Below are 15,847 nucleotides of genomic sequence, written 5' to 3'. Positions count from 1 at the left end.
GTACAATACTCACGGGGTAACTAGAAAATGGTGTTTGGTGCAGACGCATGTATCACGAGCTATATCAAGTATACAAAGAAGAAAATATTGTGAATCGTATAAAATACGGCAGACTTCAGTGGGCTGGTCACTTAGTTCGAATGTCGGAAGAAAGAATAGCGAAAACAATATTCAACAGAGAACCAGATAGGGGCCGGCGACTTCGTGGAAGGCCACGAACACGCTGGCTGCACGCGGTTGAATCGGACCTGAGGACCCTGAGGAACATCGCCCAAGACCGACGATTGTGGAGCTCTACAATACGCCAGACATAGGTGTATCGACGCTGTAGCCAACCAGGTAGTAGAATACCTTAGCATTTCCTCAGTTATTAATTGAAAACTTTTCTATGCCCGCCATTGCATGAGTATGTTTCTTGTATGGCAATTACAATGGATATACTATGTCCAGGTAATCGAGAATGTTTCTAACCCGAAAACATTCTAGGCTGGACCGAGAAACGAACACGCCAACCCCGCATTGACAATCCTACGCCTTGGGCGCAAGGTTACTGGAATACATAATATTAAATAATAAATAACGTATAAAATAGCAGTATGATCAAAGCGTATAGCGTAACAGGCTATAATGACTAGCTGAAAAAACGAACAGTGGGTAATGTCTGTGACATAACCGCTAAGTGGACGTAGGACTTGACTTGAGGACTTGACCATGCCTTTAAGATACATAATATGTCCAAATTTCTCACATCAACTATATTGGATACATAATCGGCGTTGCATACCATTCCTTGGCAAAATCTTCTCATCAAACCGACACAGAAATCAAATCTACCTCGAACAACAATCATCAAAAAAATCAGGAAGTATCTGTCCGGTCACGAAATATTAGCCTTGACAGTGGCAACCTTCCCACTGAAGGACTGCCTGAAATAAACCACAAGTTGGCTCAGCAGGGGATGTAGACTGTATCTCAGCCCTTCCACTGAAGAGCCTTCTAATCCGTGCCATAGCGACTGAAGGAGAAGATTATTTTTAACTCTTAGAGCCTTGAAAAAGGCTGTTTGCTTCGGCTAAGTGCAAAAAGTAAGAAAACGATCTTTTCAAATAACCGCGAATTTCTAGTGATGGTATAAAAAGACTGAATGCTCTGCGAGCGAATGCACTTTTCTTTTATACCATATTTTGAATCTTCTCTGCTTCCCAATTGGTGGGCCAATCAGCCAGTGTCTTGTATCCCGCTTCTTTGTCAGCCAAAGCGACATCATCATCAACGCGTTCGAGAAGGGCTTCTTCTTTTTTACGCTTGTTGTTCGCTGCTGGCGTCTATTTCCTAACGGGACTTTTCGCTTGATACAGACCAATAAGCCGGGCAAGCGAGCTTAGAATTGCAGTTCAGGTGAGAAGTACGTGTTCTTTTCTGAGACAACATTGTTAGTAGTAGATGGAAGGAAACACCCGGACATGGGATTTCGGGTGATAAGATTTAGAATTGGTAACATGGGACGATCATTCAGTCACGTTCGCTTTGTGTGCGGTCAGTATCAAATAATGTTTATCTAGATATTTCTTGATCAATGCCAAAAAATCCAACATTTGATGAAAAATCGATTGATAGTTTATTAATGTTTGAGCTGTTATCGGTGTTTTTTTAATCCAAATATCCAAATATTATGTGAGAGATTTGGACATCTTATGTTTTTTTTAGGCATGGTCAAGCAAAGTCCTTCGTCCACTTCGCGGTTAAATCAGAAAAATTATCCACTGTTAGTTTTGACGCTATTTATGAAAATCACGCATAAAATTTTATCACTAGAATATTGGATTTGGCACCCAAGTACAATTTCTCTATCCCGAAGGGTATTGAAAGCATTGATATTGATCTCTATTATTGGCTCTCTGAAGAACCGTTTGTTTTTTGGACATACATGCTGCATCATGTGGCTTTTCTTCAGCCTGTCTCGGCTCATCACCGATGCCGGCCGGTCTCGGCTCGACTCTGCTGCTGCTGCCGGTATCTGCTCAGCATTGCTGATTTATCGGGTTTGGAGGGTGGACTGCTGCTGTACTGGCTAGGTTTCGGCTGATGATGGTGGCTTCGATGGTGTTGAGCCAAAACAGCGGTCGGTGCAGACTTCATTCCCTGCTAAAAGGTGTGAGTACTGTTCAATCGATGATGCGGTTGCTTCGCTTGTCCCGGTCAGAATGAAAGGAAAAAATCGCGTTACGCTATTTTATGGCTTCTCAGCAGACCCAGCGGCTGCTCATTCGCTGGTGTCTGCACCAATGAGAACGTGGTAATGGAATGATGCAAGAATTATGCGGTACCCATATTTATAGGTTCCCTTGATCTCAATGTTTTTCATTGAAAACAGTTTCATGCCTATTGAAACAAGTTTTTCGTGTCTTATCAAGCATGGACATGAAAGGCATACTTGAAATCTGTCGATTGAGAGGCTTACCGCAGAAATTCGTCCATTGAGACGAACGCTATTATCGTTTCAAATCTTTCAACACAGCGTAACGCGATCGATTTGAATATTTTGGAATGACACCCGGTATAGTAAAGAGAGACGTAAGTCCTACGTCAACATACAAGTTTTGCATTTATAATGATTATTAATTATATGAGTGTATTACTTCTACGTGGAGTTAAACGATTTACAATGATCTTCTTCTTCTTCAATGGCTCTACATTCCAATTGGAACTTGGCCTGCTTTTCAACTTCGTATTCTATTAGCATTTCCTCAGTTATTAATTGAAAGCTTTTCTATGCCCGCCATTGCATGAGTATGTATCTTGAATGGCAAGTACAATGGATACACTATGCCCAGGGAATCGAGAATGTTTCCAACCCGAAAACATCCTAGACCGGACCGAGAATCGAACTCGCCATCTCCGGATTGGCAATCCTACGCCTTTGCTCGCAAGGCTACTGAAGACCCCGATTTCCAACTATATGGAAATGCTAATATCATCTTCCAAACTTAGACGTACCGTCGTCGGGGATGACAATGGGTCAAATGGGGGTGAGAATGGGTCACTGTTTCAAGTACTTAGAATGCATGAAGAATAGATTGAATGTATCTGAGGGCAAGAAGACTAAAATATAAGAGACCTTTTTGAAGCATTTTGCTATCCGACCTCCAGGCTGCCGGTGAGAGCGATGACCCATTCTCAACCCCCCGACCCATTGATGCCCATTGTCACCCCCGATGGCGGTACATGTTCATAATAGAATTAGAGGCAAAAGTATAGATTTGATAGTTCCGTTAGTTTCATGCCTACCGTATCCTAACAGAACTATCAAATCTATACTTTCGCCTCCAATTCTATCATGAACATGTACGTCTAAGTTTAGAAGATGATATTAGCATTTCCATATCATTATAATGATGATGTTTAGACAATAAAATTTAATTATTTAAAATCATCCTTAAGTAGCACTGATTTCTCCCCAACAGTAGTACAAGCTCGAGAAACTCGTAATGTCACATTTTAGAGCAGTGGGATCAACAATTTTTTAACTAAATCAGCATCATTGGGCACTGTCCCAAGCGGTTAATTACTGGAAATAGTCATCACTGTTGGAAAATAAAACACACGCCGTAAAGTGATCATTGTTTGAATTTGTATTGTGGGTAACTAATATTCGATAGAAACGCAGCATGTTTACATTTCGAAGCTATAAAAAAGCAATTTTCACAGAGAAATTAATTTACCTGGGGTACTTTTTATATGATATCTCTTTCTTTCTGCTGTGAAAGCAACCTTGGGTGGTCAACTTCCTTCCCGTGGTTATTGTGGAGATGCAGAGGTATTCTCGGTCTCTAGTAACAACAATAACCACACACTAACATTCTCCCTTCCTCAACTGACTGTAAGAACTTGGCTGGCGCCGTTATTGATCAACATTTGCTAGTTACTGAAAAGTGCATTTCGAGAATAGATGGTATATCCCAAGTGCAATTTGCACCAGTTCTGATCAATCACGGAGTACCCAAGTAACCACCAAGCATTAATTAATGCATCTAATCAATCACAAATCAACATACTAAATGCTAATGGCATTAGTTCAGTTTTACCGATGTAAAGATGCATTTATTCATCAGCTGTCAGGCAACGATACACTACTTCAGCATTACGAATGCAGCGATACATTACTTATGCTTTATTTCAACATGTCAAAGTAATTAGGCATTATTTCGGTCGTAAAAGGGCCTTTTTCCACTTTAAGTAAACTTTAATGGCTGTATTATTTGCAAACATATATAGCTTCATGGTTACTTGGGTAGTAACCATTTATATGTACAGTCAATCTAAGCTAATCTTAAAGTATCATAGGAAGAGCCTTTTCTCAATGCGTTTCTCTTCTACCATTGCTACACAGCACCGTTCCATGAAATACTAGCAGATCAGAATCAGACAAGCTATTCGTTTCACCTGAATTGATTATTTCTCTGTTTTTTTGCAAGCATAATTTATTTAGAAGACGGTTCATAAATCGATTCCAAGAAGGGGAGCTTGTGATAACTCTTAAGATTTTTTCTTATGAATTCTAAAGAATTTTCAAGGAGATTTCTAAGAGATTTCCTTTGAAATCCAAAAAAAAAGTCTCGTTGATGTAAATTTTTTGAACGGGGAAGGACCGTTTGGCCGTATTTCATTTGGCCAAATGCCAAAAAACCGAAAGTTGCTTGGCCAAAACCCATCTGGCCGAAAGTAATTTGGCTAAAAAGTAATTTGTCTGAAATAGACATACAGCCGAACATGTCTTTTGGTCTACAGACCAAATAAAAAGTCGTCAGGCCGAATAGGTCCTTTGGCCAAACATGCCGTTTGGCCAAAATGCTCGTTTGGCAGAAAATCCATTTGGCCGTAAGTGTTATTTATCTAAAAAGGACAAGAGAGCGAAAGATCGCTTGGCCAAACTACTAATTTTGCCGTTCGGTCGTTCTGCCGAATATGTTATCACGAATATGTTAGTTTGGAAGGAGGAATCGTTTTAGTAGAACGTGAAGCACAATAAGAACTAAGATGGAAATACAAAGTATTAAAGGAACGAACTTGGAATTGAACCCACGACCTCCTGCTTAAAAGGCAGAAACGGTAGCCACTAGACCACCGAGCTCGTTTAAATCGCATCGTTTCATTCATTTGCCAGAAGCATTAAAAATCAATTTAAGTACGATTTATTGCTTACACACGAGTATCCTTTGTTCTTTGCGACGAAATGCAATTCACTGTTTTTAACAATTGAAAACACAAAACCTAAGATGTTTTAAAAGATTCAACAAATGATTCATTCAATGTTTTAAGAGCTGAGTTGGATGCGATTCAACTTATGATTGATATGATGACTTATGATATGACTTACCAAATAATATCTTTCTAACAAAAGATGCGTCGCATTCCTGAAAGGATTATGATTAGAATCCATTCGATCCATTACCAAATACAGAGTTCAGTATGGCCATATCGTATCTATCTCTTTCTTTGTATTTGTCTGGTAAAATTCGTCAAAACTTTGAGATTTCAAGGGAAGTAAATGAAACTTCAACGAATTCACACAACTCCTATGACTTCTTATGAGGTCAAAGCTAATGATAAATTCTTCTTCTTCTTCTTATTGGCATTACATCCCCACACTGGGACAGAGCCGCCTCGCAGCTTAGTGTTCATTAAGCACTTCCACAGTTATTAACTGCGAGGTTTCTAAGCCAAGTTACCATTTTCGCATTCGTATATCATGAGGCTAACACGATGATACTTTTATGCCCAGAGAAGTCGAGACAATTTCCAATCCGAAAATTGCCTAGACCGGCACCGGGAATCGAACCCAGCCACCCTCAGCATGGTCTTGCTTTGTAGCTAATGATAAATATCGTTTGTTATATCCAAGCCGTCGGAAGATGAGTTAAAATATCAAACTGGTAGACCAACTTTTGAACAATATACATTAGTTGGGTTCAGCGTCGGGCGAAAACGACAACTTTCTGTGTTTTGACCGTTAAAAAATAAAATTTTGAAAAGTTAGCCCCCCCTAGAATTTTTCGTTAGTTACGCCAATGCATTTAGGGCAAAATTGTTGGAAAAGATCCATGTACGCCCAGAATAGTGTAATTTTCCAAGGCTTTATTATTTACGCGCTGATTACTTTTCATTATTTTTTTCTGTGTATACGTAAAGGCTAAATGATCACTTCAAAACCAACCTTTTGATAGAAGGCTCGTAGACCCATAGTGTTTGTGTGTATGTATGTATGTATGTGTGTGTATGTATGTGTGTATGTGTACAAAATTTTGTAGACACACTTTTTGGAACTTAGCATTAGCAAGTTTCATTCGATGGTAAATCCTGTCCCATTGTTTGCTATTGAAAATTGGCCAGATTGGACTATAAGATCAGAAGTTATTAGAAATTGAAAATAGCATAACTTTGCTTACATTAGTTCGATTTTAATGAAAATGGGTCCACCGGACGCTCGAATACGTTTAATAATAATTGTTTGGTCCTAAATTTGAGATTGGACTACCAACACCTGAGATGTTCCGGGTTTATTAGATCTATTGTAGCGTTACTCGTGTCCTTAGTGTATAAATGCAGGTTGAATTATTCTATTACAACTGGAAAGCAATGCAGTATCGGTTTCGATACAGTTCTTGTTTTGTTTTCTCAAGAGCATTATTATAAGGTCCCGCTATTAGGATCATTCACAGAGAACAATATCATTAAAGGCGCGGCCCTTATCTACAGAAAATTAATCCTTTCTTTAGAAAACATAACAGTGATAACTATGGTACTACTGTTATTTGGCTATACATCGGGTCCCTAGCCACATCCTTGTCGTGCTTCTATAATATCACCAGTAAAGCTACAAACCCGGGATTTAACTCTATCCACAAAACCGTTTCTAGTTAAAGAATTTGTTTAGTAACAAGATTTTCCGTGTTTTCCTCTCACTACCGCTGACTGTTAACAGTTCATGGAGAGTTAGTACGTATTTAAACCCCAAACTCATTTTTTTCCAGCTTTCGGTTCAACCTAGGATGGACATCGAAGTTTTTTAACGGAGTTCGAAATTCGAGTCTTTCTACCTTCTACAGGGTAGAATTGATTATACATATTTTATTTATGAGACTGCTGTTGGTAGCGATGACTAAATACGAATAATTATTGCCCTAGCTCGACGGCTCTGTTTGGTAGATACGTCAAAGGGATCTACCAAGTATTACAGGACCATATCTTTGCCGCAGTTCAGCATTATGCCGAATGACCCTGGTTCCTGTGTGAAACTATTTTATCCTGGGGACTTATTATCCCTCATCTCAATATATCCATCACTCGAAGGTATCGAAGTGACTTACCCATAGATGGTTCGCTGAACCATTTTGAAGGTTATTAAATTTGCCTATGTAGTTAGAACTAATATTCTATTGAATTTATTATGAGTTAAAGGTTACGGCTGACTGGCAGAAGATTCCATCAGACTATATTTTCTTGAGGAATGGTGTTAAAAACTCCATTACTTCCTCGTCTCGGAAATAGGTTTGAAATGCCCGATTGAGCCCTGATTGACAGGAAATGCAGTTGACATATCAAAGAAAACTTATCCTGTCAATCTGGGCTCAATCGTGTTTCGAAAATAGGTTTTGACTTTTTAATAATATAATAAGGTGAATGATTTCTGAATTACAGCCAAGTGAAATTTGGTTATCTAGAAATTCGGTTAATGGGATACTTCAACAGTCATCAATGTTTCGCTCCATTCATTTCTCAAAGTCACTGATCCTCATCAATGAATTTATCAATGAAGTTGAAACTTCCATTTCTCACATCCGAAGCGTGGGTGTCACCGAATTCCACTATAGAAGTAACATCCAATTCGGCTGGCTTCTTGGCCCACATTGTACCCCGCTCATCGCATGTTTGCCGATCGGGTGTGTCTCTTCAGAATGGAACTTTCCTCTGCAATGCTGCAGCAGCTCGGTTATCCAACTTGATAAATGACTACCAAAAGCCATCCCCACTGGTTGCGTGGGTGTGTAGGAAATTCGTTCACCAAGCGGGCCACTAGCTGGGCGTTGTCTGTTGCACACCCGATTTCCGACTCTTCGGGACCAGAACTATGCATCGAGAAGCTGGGATAATATGCATCTCAAAGGTTTAACGCCTATTTGAAACATACGAAAATACCTGCTTTTTGGTATTTCAGATTTATTTTCAATGATGACAATGCTATACATTTTTTACAACTAGTTCGAAATGACGCTCAACTGATTTTGCTCCAGGAGTGCCTATTGTCCAAATCTACCCGAGTGAAATTTTTGCCATTTAAAATCTTGCCTTTTTCGTTCAGCAAAGTAGAGCTGAAAGGCTATACTTTCTCCCTTGTAATAAACTCTTTAAAGCTAAAATCAAGAGTCAGGTTTCATTACCCATTCAGTTCAGCTCGACAAATTGTAATGATGTTTATGTGTGTATTTATGGGCATTTAGCAATCCTGCTGTGATGAACCTAATTGATCTTCACCTTTTCAATAAACGGGGAAAATAAGATTACTATTGATAATTTATTGTGTCCAAACGTTATGACGAACATGGCGTCTCGATCCACAAAGGTTATTTACGAGAAACGCAATATCGCCGTCAAGTGGATAAATCAGGATTTTCATTCTTACGGCTCTGCTCTGCTCAATGAAGGGCATCCAATGTGGTCTTTCTGATGAATGGGAAAAAACTCGTCGACAGCAGGCGAGGGCGACATTTGTTTCCGAAAAGAATGCAAATGAGTCAAGTGGAGAAAGGTCACCTACCAATGGCGTTGGCTGGTTGCCTCGAGGGAAAACAAAAGCGGAAAGGCCAGCCGGTGTGTATGATACTTCCATTGAAAAAATGGAATACCAGACTGGGAAGAGATAGGGCTAAGAACTGCTTCGTCCATTCAGGATGATTCAATTTTTGAAGCTTAATCGATGATGAAGTGTAATCTGTTTATCAATACTGTTGTACTTATGTTTATTGTCGACAAAATCAATTTTAAAGATTCACCCAATCTCTTTGTTAGCCTAGATTTTTATTTGAGTTTAAGTGCCTAAACCCATCAATTAATATTTTGAAACGTATATATTGTTCTTATGTTCGGTAATCCAATATTGCTGCTAAACCCTGATCATTATTATTATGTTACGAAACGATGTGACCTGCTTGCTGAATTGCGTTTTTGTTTGTTTCTCTTTCTCGGTGTGGGAGGAAATGAGTTATGGTGACGTATTTGCTTTTCGTTTGCTGTTTTATTAATTATGTATAAGCCAAGCCATTTGAGGATGAACTTTGCTTCGGTTCCAATCTAGAAGCATTATAGATTCATTAAGAATAAACGCAACTTCGAATTGTTAAGCAAACAGATTCGGTTACTTTAAACTTTAAAGTTAAGCAGTGTTCTGTTTCTTTTCGCTAATAAAATTAAATGGATGAGAAGCCAATGAGTTGAAGGGGATCCCAGACACATTTGTATGCCAGAAACTTCGAAAAATTAATTGAAATGTTTCAAATTGAATACTTTTGTTATTATAAATAAAATACTATTATATATAAAAGACTAGCTGAACCAACAAACATTGCCTGCATATAAATTACATTTTGAGGTGACGTTTTAGTGAAAAATAAAAGTATTCAATTTGAAACATTTCAATAACTTTTTTACGAGTTATTCATTCACAACGTTTTAGGTTTTCCTTTCCCGTGCATATATTTTTTCAAATCAATGTTTTTTCGAAGCCATTCTGGGTCCTGAACAACTGTGCAGAATTTGGGACCGATTGGTAGATTCCTCGCTTTCCGCATCGCGTTTGAAGTTTGGATGGAAATTAGTATGGGAGAACGTATATTTTTGCATTTCTACTACTAGAGGTTTCAGTTCATCGTAAACCAAGTGGCATATTACGTTAAAGTATAACCCAAAGGATGCCGAAAAACTTTGCTGAAGAAGGCACGTTGCTGGAACGTCCATGAAAAAAGTTATAACCCTTTGAACATTGAGTGTTCAAACCATATGCAAAAAATCATTTATTCTGCCAGCACTGCCGAACTACGTGGAGCAATAATTTAACTGAGTGTTATTTCAAAATTATTGATTTTATAGGACTTTGGAGCTAATGGGAGATATTCGGAATGATTTCACAAAGTAAAAAATCCGACTAGAAAGAAAATGGGTTCTGCCCTCTGACAATTACAGGTTGTCCGGTAGTGCTGGCAGAAACATTGATTTCTTGCATATGGTTTGAACAATCAATTTTCGAAACGTAATAACATTTTTTGTAGACCTTCCAGCTGCGTACCTTCTTCGGCAAAGTCTTTCGGCATCTTCCAGGCTATATGCTAACGTATTGAGTCACGTGATTGATGATAAATTGAAGCCGCTAAGAGAAAAAATGTAAAAAAGAACGTTTTACCATAAAAATCTCCATGTAAACTTAAAACGCGATGCGGCATGCGAGGTCGCAACCAATCGAGCCCATATTTTGCACAGTTGATTGGGGTCCCAAAACGATTCAGAAAAAAACTTGATCTCACTTGATCGGACAAAGTTTGCGTTTTCCCATACAACTGCGCCCCACTCTAATGCATATATGAACGCTGATGGTTTACCGACTCTTGAGCTCACAATATAAATTTACCTATGCGAATAACATGGAAAGTTTCCAATGTACATGGTCATTGTTAATTGACAATGCAAATGGCAGCAAAACAGGAAATTGTAACAATTAATTGCATATTATTTGGCAACTCGGCCGTACGAAAACCATTTTTTTGTTAAATATCTTGGCTGTGCATATGCACAGCACATGTTTCGAAATGGACAAATTGATATGAAATTTGCGAAAAAGAATCCACGTGTCTTGGAGGGACTCGAACCCTCAACCTCCTACTGGAAATTGTAAGGTGACAGCCAGAAACCACGTGGCCATTATGGGCACAAGGGACCAAAAATTCCTCGCAGCTGGTTAGTAGGGTTAGCGGAGGTCGAAAGCATCCTGACCAACTAAAAATTAAGAACAGAGGCGAGGCATTATTGGTTAAAGCCGACAAGGAAAAGTACACCGAAGTCCTTAAGTCGATGCGGGTGTAGCGTTTGACGCATCAAAGCCGGGGAACTGATCTTGGTGCTGAAACGTAGAACTAACGTGAGCGGTACGGCTTACAAGAAGCTGGCCCAGGAGGACGGTTTCGAAGTGAGGTCGTTGGGTGAAGAAGTGATCCTTGAGTGTAAATAACTGGACGAGGTCACGTATGCAGACGACATCGTCTCTGCCGTTAAAACGAAACGCGGTACAGAAGTTGAGAAGACCTCTGTACACCTGAGAACTGGACCCTTAGGCAAAGAGGTACCCTACTTCAGGTTACCGGTCGTGGAAGCCAAAATGGAAGGGACGTTGCAGATCGGTTGGTCAGTATGCCCAATAAGCATATTTAAGCCATCTTCAGTGGAAAGGTGCTATCGGTGCTTAGAGTTCGGTCATATATCCTGTGACTGTAAGGACCCGGACCATAGGAACCTGTGTCATCGCTGTGGTGAGGAAGGGCACAAGGCGCAGGAATGCGACAAGGCACCAAAGCGCCTAATTTGTGCAAGCAAGAACTCGTGTAATTGGGGTCACTGGTGACTGCCGAAAATGATACCAGCAGAAAAAAAAATGAGACGCATCGTGCCTGGAAACCGTACATACTTTGGACTCCGCAAAACGCTCCGATCGAATAGAGTTCGCTGCCGTACCAAGCTGACTATCTACAAAACGATCATCAGAACGGTAGTCCTCCATGGGCACGAGACCTGTACGATGCTTGTGGAGGATCAACGCGGACTTGGTTTTTCGAAAGGATAGTGCTGCGTATCATCTATGGTGGGATGCGGATGGTGGACAGTATGTGGAGGAGGCGAATGAACCACGAGTTGCATCAGCTGTTGCAACCATCCATAGTTCACACCGCGAAAATTGAACGCTTGCGGTGGGCCGGGCCGCGTGCGGCCAAAATGATGACTCCGTTGACGAATGATGAGTTACTCTTGGTGACTAATTCCCTGACAACGTTTCAGTATGTGTTTCAGTATGTTAGTATCCATATCCTAGATTTTTTTGTTGACGATAATGTGTGTTGTGATCTACATTTTTTTAAATTCCCATACTAATTCTAATTTTAAATTTTCATATTTTTTTCAATTTTAGTCGGAATTTTTACATGATAAAATGTTCTATAAATCTGTCGGACATGTTGATGAACAAATTTGCGGAACGAATGAAGAAAATCTATCCAGCCGTTTCTTAGTTAAGCGGATTACATTCTAAATCATTTTTATATATAACAACAAAAAGAAGAGAAGAATGTTCATACGGCACTTACTTCAAGCTATGTCACATATATGTTGCAATGCAATCATTACTGCATGAGTTATTCTTTCCATTACCTAAATAAAATTCTGCCCCACTTTGCCCCTAAATGAATGCCATGTCAAAATACTCATTTTTAAACCGAAAATCGTCAATAACTTTGTCAATATTGAAAATAAAAAGGAACTGCCATTGAAAGGTTCATGTTTTTTTATTACGACGGACATCTTTGTAGAACATTTGAAAAATCTTAAAAATATATTGACGAAAGTATCGTGAAAAACATGATTTTTGGTGATCGTTCATAAAGAACGACCCATATCTCGAATTCTATAGCAGATATAGCAAAAGTTTATATAGCAAAATTTTGCGTAGCAACTATTTCAAAGACACCATTGATATACCTTCACAATTGTAGATAAGAGAATTTCCATCTCACTTTTGGGGGATTAACCAAAAAAAATCCCAAAATATGGAGCTCAACATACTGAAACACTTTTCCGAAGTCAGTTAGCCTCTGAAATCAACTTTTCAAGGCCAAAATATTTTCGATCACGAACTCTTGAGCTAAGAAACACTGTGCGCCGGGCGACTCCTCAGCGTACAGAGCAATCTTTATAATTGACACAACGGGCAAGCTGCTGGAGAGGATCATTTAGGCTGACCCTGTACTCAGAAGGCTCAAACGGCCTGTCAAGTAATCAGTTTGGTTTTCGTAAGGGTAAGCGTTGGACGCTATCAACTCGGTGGTAAAGATCGCTAAAATAGCGATCCACCAGAAAAGGCGAGGTATTCGATACTGTGCGTTAGTGACACTTAATGTGAAGAATGCATTCAACAACGATGATGGGCGAGGTCAAGATCCGCAGGATTTAGCCAATTCGCTTCATATTTTAACATCAACTGGCTCCCGATGCGTTCAACAGCACTTTCCCGTCCAAAGAATAACAATCTTATCTTCACTACCAGGTGCCCTTGCGCATAAATATAAATTTACCGTTGGATTTACCAGGAATCAATTTAACAATATTTGTTCTACCATCAGTAACAACCAAATGGTTTTAACTCTAAAATTACTTAGAAAATTCAAAAACATCCTTTTTAGATATTTCTTAATCTATTGTAGATAAGGGAACCCCCTTACTAAGAACAACAAACAATTGACTTCCCTCTCTATTCCACGGCAGCCAACAGACTAAACTCCGCCAGCAGCTGCAGCTCTTAATACAAACAAAAGGTATACACGCGGGGGATACGTTCCGCGTAAATCAAAACCGTGTAAAAAACGACTTGTAATCGAAAATCGTTTTTTCGCGGTTTTCACGCAACCTATCGACCTGTTTCAAATATGGTGTATGCTCCTTGTGGTACAGAGAATAGAACGTGTACACAGCACAACTTCTTGGTTATCCAAGAAATTCCTGGAGTAAGGCCTTTAGATCTACATGCGTAACCAAAGGTCTTCCGACCTGTTTCAAATCATGATTCTCACATCCACATGGCAGGAAACGTGGATCATGATAGCCTTTGGTCGCTCCTTCTTATAGTCCAGATAGTTAGTGCGTCCGTCGAGATGCGCTACGTGTGGAGGGTCTAGGTTCAACGCCCGTCTTTCTCCGATTTTTTTGTAAGGTGACAGAGGTTGTCGAAGTATACATTCCTTGATAAGAGTGTAAAATTAGATTCAATGTAGACACAAACACATAACCAGTTCTTATTTTCTCATGACTGGGGACCTAATGCAAGGGCCTTACGTTTACTTAATGCAATCTGTGCATATGTCGTAAATTATGGCAAACTGTATGCGAAACAAATGCAAGAATGCAATAAAATGTTGTATTCTCTGGTTTGGTAAACCAATGGATATGCAGCAAATGCTCGATTCTACCACGTACGAGCAACAGCCAGTCGTAGAGATTGCATCGTCTATCAACCCCCCATCTATCGCGAACAGTGCATCACCGGATGTGCCACCAATCGTGGTTTCTCATGGAGACTTAATTGCTATTATGACTGAGCGGGAAAGAGCAAATAAAAAAACGAGAAATTTTGAACCGCGAAATGAAGATATTAGATGAAGATAAGAATAGATGGAAATAGCTAACGAAGATATGATGAGACTAATCGTCAGCACAAAGGACTAGATAGCAGATAGTTGAAATGAGCGGCCTGAAGGAGAAGTACTTGATGCAATAAAAGGTCTAAAAAAAGAAAAACCTCTTTATTGCTCTATTAAGAGGACAGAATTGCTAGCAACCAGCGTACTGTGCGACGTCAATTCCGGCGAATTCCGGGTGCAAATTTCGATGCGTTTGTTCCGAATTTTTCGGACCAAAATTAACCCTGGCTAATGGCTAAATAAAATACTTTAAAAAAGTTAAAAAATAGCCTTAATTTTAATCCGCCATCTTGAATTTTAAAATGGCGTCAAATATCGATTTTCGAATTCTGTTCATCGATCTCGATTGGTAGACACCCATATTGCATGGTTTTAATTGTTGAGATCACCACGAAACTGCTTCAAACATGAATTTTGGTCGACCATCTTGGATTCCAAAATGGCGTCATATATTGATTTTTGAACTCAATCATCGATCTCGACTGATTTTATTGCTGAGCCTTTATTTTAGTCCGCCATATTGAATTTTAAAATGACGTCAAAAATCGATTTATGATTTCAGTTTATCGATCTTGATTGATAGATACCCATATTACATAGTTTCATTGTTCAAAATTCGAACAAAATCCCGATTGATAGACTCCCTTATTGCTTGTCTTTCATTTTTAAGATCACTACGAAACTGTTTCAAACTTGAATTTTGGTTCGCCATCTTGGATTCCAAAATGGCGTCAAAAATCGATTTTTGAATTCTATTCATCGATTACGATTGATAGACACTACTATTGCATCGAGATATACAAATGATCTTTGAAACCATTATTCTCCAAAAAATATTCCAAGTCTTTCCCTTGACTTTTCCATTGAAAAAGACTTAGAATATTTTTTGAAACCCGCGTAAAATCCGAAATTTGCGTAAAATACGACTTTTTCTTGATTGATGACTTGTAGTCAGATTTTTACTTTTTTTTGAAAAGATGTTTACTTTTGATACACATTGTTAAGTTTGCCATTTTAAGGTGATTATACAATCAAGCCACGTGGAGAATTTTAAATTCACCACACGGTTATCTACTCCTATTATCAAAAGTTCAAATCTAGCGTTTTAATTTTCGTACATTGTTGAAATTCAAGTCAATTGTTTAGCATAAGTAAGCAAACGTTGTAGTTCTCTCAATTCGTGCTCTTGAAAAATCACTAGAAAAAGCAGGTGGTTTCCAAAATGGCCGATTTGTGGCGCATGCTTCCTACCTATCTTCTAAGCATATGCGTTATTTCGAAAAATTTCGTTTCAGGTGGCTCGAAACGAAATTCCGCGGAATTTCGCGAAATTTGACTGT

This window comes from Armigeres subalbatus, chromosome 2 (genome assembly GCF_024139115.2).
Source record: "Armigeres subalbatus isolate Guangzhou_Male chromosome 2, GZ_Asu_2, whole genome shotgun sequence".
Lineage (NCBI taxonomy): Eukaryota > Metazoa > Arthropoda > Insecta > Diptera > Culicidae > Armigeres > Armigeres subalbatus.
Note: the sequence above shows the minus strand (reverse complement) of the source record.